This window comes from Culex pipiens, chromosome 3 (genome assembly GCF_016801865.2).
Source record: "Culex pipiens pallens isolate TS chromosome 3, TS_CPP_V2, whole genome shotgun sequence".
Classification (NCBI taxonomy): domain Eukaryota; kingdom Metazoa; phylum Arthropoda; class Insecta; order Diptera; family Culicidae; genus Culex; species Culex pipiens.
In genome coordinates this window covers 76,700,769-76,706,768 of record NC_068939.1, presented here as the reverse complement: position 1 = coordinate 76,706,768, position 6,000 = coordinate 76,700,769, and positions in this window count along the sequence as shown.

Below are 6,000 nucleotides of genomic sequence, written 5' to 3'. Positions count from 1 at the left end.
GGATTCTAAAAACTTAAAATAAACATTTGTCAATTAATTAAATTTTTTGTACATATCAGTGCATCTCTTCACGTCAATGATTTTTTACATTAAGAATGAGTTAGCTCTTTGTTAGCACATTCAAGAGTAAATCATTCTGACCCTTGGCTAATTCTGAATTTAAATAGAACGTATGTTTCGGTTCACCGACTAAATCCATTTTATAGCTTTTTTTTTTTTTTTTGAATTAAATATACTTTATTGAATCTTTCTTATAATAATTACATTTGGTTTACATAATAAGTGGTCAGCTGTGGCTCTTCAGCTTTAGTTTGCTTTTCGTGATTTAATCACTGTTCATTTTCTTAACTTTAAAAGTATATGATTTATCATTTTTGTAACACTAGGTACAATGAGGAAAAAAAAAATGTTAAGAAAACATAACCTAACCTAAAACTAACTTAAACTTACAATAAACTAAACCAATCCTTGAATCAAGGGGTATTCAGATATAGCACATTTTTCCCTGAATTTCAAACATTTTTCTTGAATCTTCTGATCCAACATTTTTACTTCTGCTAATTCATGAACCTCACTTGATCTTGTCCAGCCAGGAACATTCAAAACCATTTTGAGTACCTTGTTTTGGACACGCTGGAGCTTCAATTTATGAGTTCTAGCGCAACACTCCCAAACAGGTACTGCATACTCAATAACGGGGTAAATTATTTGTTTGTAAACTGCTAGCTTATTTTTCAAAGATAGCTTTGATTTTCTGTTAATCAAAGGATACAAACACCTGATGAGAATGCTGCACTTGTTCAATATTTTGTCAACATGCTGTCGAAACAAAAGTTTCGAGTCAAGTATGAGACCTAAATAGACAACTTCGTTTGACCAGGGTATCGAAACATCATTCATTTTAATTAAAACATCATCCTTTGGGACAAATCGGGCCGATTTGGAAAGTGGAAAAATGATGGTTTGAGTTTTGGCTGCATTTATGCGAATTTTCCAGTCGCCAAAGTATTCGGAAAGAACGTCAAGACCCTTTTGAAGACGGCCAACTAAATATCTGGTTATTTTACCCTTATAAATAACGGCAGTGTCATCAGCAAAAAGTGACAACACACCATTACCAGGAAGAGTAGGCAAATCAGATGTAAAAATATTGTACAGAAGTGGGCCAAGAATACTTCCTTGGGGAACCCCAGCATCAATGTTGAATAATCCAGAAGCAATCCCATTCAGAAAAACCTTGAACGATCTCTCCGAAAGATAATGCTGGATAATTTTGATAAGATACATTGGAAAACCGTATAAATACAGTTTATGTATCAAACCATCATGCCAAACATTGTCAAAAGCCTTCTCAACATCCAACAAAGCCATAGCAGTTGATTTAGACTCAAGCTTGTTCTGCTTGATGATTTTAGTAACTCTCGTAAGCTGATGAGCAGTATTATGACCCTTTCGGAAGCCAAACTGCTCATTCAAAATTATATTATTATCGTTGGTAAAATCCAAAAGCCTTGAATAGATGACCTTCTCAAAGAGTTTGGACAGACTACTCAAAAGACTAATGGGACGATAACTTGTTGGCGATGTTGGATCTTTTTGAGGCTTCAAAATTGGTATGACTTTGCCCAGTTTCCAATTGGTAGGGAAGTAACCAAGTTGCAAACATTTATTGAAAATATTGGCTAGATGTTGAAAGAACTGATCACTCTGTTTTTTCAACACTAGATTAAAAATGTTATCAAAGCCTGGAGCTTTCATATTTTTCATTTGTTTAACTGCAACTTTGACTTCCTCACCAGAAACATGGGAATCTGCAGGAAATTCAAAGGTAGAGTTATTAATTGTTGAAATACTATTGGCAACTGATGTTTCTTTACGGCTGGTCATGGAAGCGCCAAGATTATGTGAACTAACAAAATGAAGCCCAAGTGCATTTGCCTTTTCCTCGGATGTAATCAAAGGAGAATCCTCAACAATAAGAGGAGGAATAGGCTTTGGTTTGTTTTTAAGAACTTTTGAAAGTTTCCAAAATGGTTTTGAATAATTCCCAAGCTGGCTTACATGTTTTGAAAATTCTTGATTTCTGATATTGTCAAGTCGGTCTTGTATTATTTTGTTCAAATTGTTCACTGAAATCTTTTTGTCATAGTCCCCAGTCCGTTGATATTGTCTCCTATAAACATTCCTAAGTCTAATCAAGTGTTTAGTATCTACGTCAATATCAGTTACCTTAAAATTAACAGGAACCTCCCGAACGTTGGCAGCCTCTGCTTGGTTGATAGCCTGCTGGATCACCTCCAGCGAACGATCAATATCAGCAGAAGTTTCCGGGTGTTGATCATAGTCGATGTTGCTGTCGACCACTTGCTGAAACTGCTGCCAGTCAACGTTGTGGTAATCTTTCCGGGTTGGTTGCCGCTGCGGAGTAACGGAAGCTCCAACCTCCACAACCACCGGATAGTGATCAGAACTCAACTCTTCAAACACCTCAGGATGAGCCACGTTCTCAGCCATATTGGTAATGAAGAAGTCGATGATTGAGTGATTCCCAGACCGAGCCACCCTCGTTGGACGATCCGGACTCACAACGTTGTAGTATCCGTTTTGCAGATCGTTGTGCAGAATCACTCCGTTCCGATTCCTCCTGCTGTTGCCCCAAACTTCATGCTTCGCGTTGAGGTCACCAGCGATGATGTACTTTGCGCTCCGCCGTGTCAGCTTCTGGATATCGCTCTTCAGTTTTGCTGCTGAACCATCTCTGGAATTCACCTGACGTGGGCAGTATGCAGCAATGAAGAGTACTGGGCCAACCGAAGTGGGAATTTCCACTCCAACGGCCTCGATGATGTCCAGCTTAAAGTGTGGTAGCCGGCGTGGCTTGAGATCACGATGAACAGCGACAAGCACACCTCCTCCTCCAGAGGTGGTCCTATCGAGCTGCGTCGCGATCTTGTAGTTTTGCAGATAAACTTTTTCACCGGGCTTCAGATGAGTTTCCGTGATGGCAGCTACGTCGATCTCCTTCTCGCGAAGAAAATCCACCAGCTCTAAATTCTTCCTCCTAATGGAGCAAGCGTTCCAATTCAGCAGCTTGAGGGACCTACGATCCATACTGGATGACGAACGAGGTCAGCACTTCAATCTGCTGGGTCTTGGTTTTGCATCCACGCAGTGCAGCGGACATCTGTTTGAAAATATTGAGGAGTTCGGTTGAGGTGTAAAGATCATTACCATTTTCCTCAACTGCTGGTTCTTGGGTTGGTCTTGGCTCCTGGCTGAAGCCCGGTGGTGGCGGTCTCGGCTCCTGGCTGGAACCCGGCCGTGGATGATTCATCTCAGCTCTCTTCCTGGGATCCAACGGCAACGGTGCCAAGTTCGGTACCTGCCGTCGCGGCTGAAGAGGTGGAAAGTTTTGCTCCACCAGGGCTGGAGGAGTTCTACGACGCTGAGGCTGATTCTTCGTCGATGCTTGCTGCCGAATTTTCACGAACTCAGCTCTCTTGGGGCACTTTCGGTCGGTTGACGAGTGCTCACCGTTGCAGTTGAGGCACTTCACCAGCGAATCTTGGATGCACTGGGATGTGATGTGCGCATCGGTACCACATTTGGCGCAACGACGCTTTAGGTGGCAGTTCTTACCTCCGTGCCCGAAGCCCAGGCAGTTGAAGCATTGTGTGACGTCACGATGCACTGGTCGGTATCGCTCCCACGACACGATAATGTTGAAAACCGCTCGGATTGCCTTCAGCTCAGGAAGCGTCGTCGATCCCTTAGCCAAATGTAGCAGGTAGAGCTGGTCACGGTACTTGATGTCTTTGTTGCGTCGGCTCATTTTGTGCACGGCCAACACATCCAGTTTCAAAACTTTTAGCTCGGCAGCTAATTCCTCCACTGGCATGTCGTACAGACCTCTGACGACGATTTTGTACGGCTTATCCATGACGACATCATGGGTAAAGTACTCCGCCTCGTTTTCGGTCAAGTAATCCTTGACCAGTTGATAGTGCTGCCTGGATTGCACCAACACCTTAAATCCGTCCTGACACAGACGAATGTTGCCTAGGACTTTCCCAGACTTGATGAGTTCAACCAGCCCCGCTCGAAAGTCGATCGTTGCTGCTGATTGCCGCACATAAAAAGGAGGCAGTTTCTCCTTTCGCTGTTTCACTTCATTCTCCTTTGCTTCCTCTACCTGGTCCTCGTCAGGCAGTCCAGCAAACTTGTTGTTCTTCAATAGCTGCTCCTCGTGCGACGAAGAGTTCTCCTCCTCCTCATCCATCGGTACAGTACCGTCGCTCTTTTTCGTCTTTTTGCTGTTCGATGTCACTTCCAAAAGCACCTTCCTCTTGGAAATCCCAGGTTTTTGGCCATCAGTCGAGGCCTCAACCTTCCTTTTGGAAATTCCCACTTTTTTGCCTGCTTGAGCCGCAGGTAGGGCAATATTGCCGGCGTTTTGCGCCGGGACGCGACGAGTCATGTTGATTCAGACAACCTTCACCAACGAATGCTCGGATAACAATGAATTTTATAGCTTACTTTTGTATGTTTGACCACTTTCTTGTTTATTTTTGCTGCCTGTGCTGAGATAGTTCTAGAAACTTCGTTTCAAACAGGCAGATGCTTCAACAGGGAAAAACAACTACCTAGTTTGGCTCACCAGCTCACGTGAGCGCAAAACGCTCCGGTGAGCGTGAGCGAGCACGAGCTACCTGATAAAAACTCACGCTCCAGCTGGAACGAGCACGCTTTCCGTGAGCGCTCGCTCATTCGCAACCCTGAGAATTGTTCTTTTAGACATTGTTCGTGAAAACAACTACTGTACCATGGTGTCATATCGGCAAAGTGTACCGATTTTTGCTCAGCAAGAGTTGGTATCCTTATGGCTGAGAGACCAAATATTTGTTTAAGATTCTCAAATTTTAGCATTTTATTCAGATTTTATCAAACTATTTAAGTCACAAATTGATTGATTTTTTAAAGGAAACCTCAACAATGGGCTATGAGTCAATTTATCATGGGACCATCCATAAACCACGTGGACACTTTAGGGGGGGGGGGGGGGGTTAAGCGATTGTCCACGCTACATACAAAAAAGATTTTTTTTGTATGGGCAATTGTCCACGAAGGGGGGGGGGTTGAGATTCCCAAAAAAGTGTCCACGTGGTTTATGGATAGTCCCCATTCCATATGAGCAATTCTCTGAGATTTCGGTCAATCAATTTTTTTTGTATTTTTCAATCCGGCTGAAATTTTTTTGGTGCCTTCGGTATACCCAAAGAAGCCATTTTGCATCATTATTTCGTTCATATAATTTTCCATACAAAAATGATATGTGAAAATTCAAAAATCTGTATCTTTTGAAGGATTTTTTTTGATCAATTTGGTGTCTTCGGCAAAGCTGTAGGTATGAATAGGTACTACAATGATAAAAAATGATACAAGGTTAAAAAAAAATTAGTGATTTTTAATATCACTTTTTGTCCTAAAACATGATTTGCAAAAAAAATACTATTTTTTTTTTATATGTGTTAGAGAACATTAAATGTCAACTTTCAGAAATTTCCAGAATGGGAAAAAAAGCTTTGACCGAGTTATACATTTTTTGAACAAATACAGATTTTTTAAAAAAATCGAAATATTGACCGCAAAAATTTTTTAACTTCAGTTTTCGATGTGAAATTGATTGAAATTAAAAAGTACTCTAGTGAAATTTTGATAATGTGCACCGTTATCAAGTTAAATCCATTTTAAGGTGACTTTTTAGAAAATAGTCGCAGTTTTTCATTTTTTTTAATGAGTGCACATGTTTGCCCACCTTTGAAAAAAATATTTTTGAAAACTGAGAAAATTTTCTATATTTTGCTCTATTGAACATTGTTAATACGACCCTTAGTTGCTGAGATTTTGCCATGCAAAGGTTTAAAAAACAGAAAAATTGATGTTTTCCAAGTCTCACCGAAACAACCCATCATTATCTAATGTCGATATTTCAGCAACTAA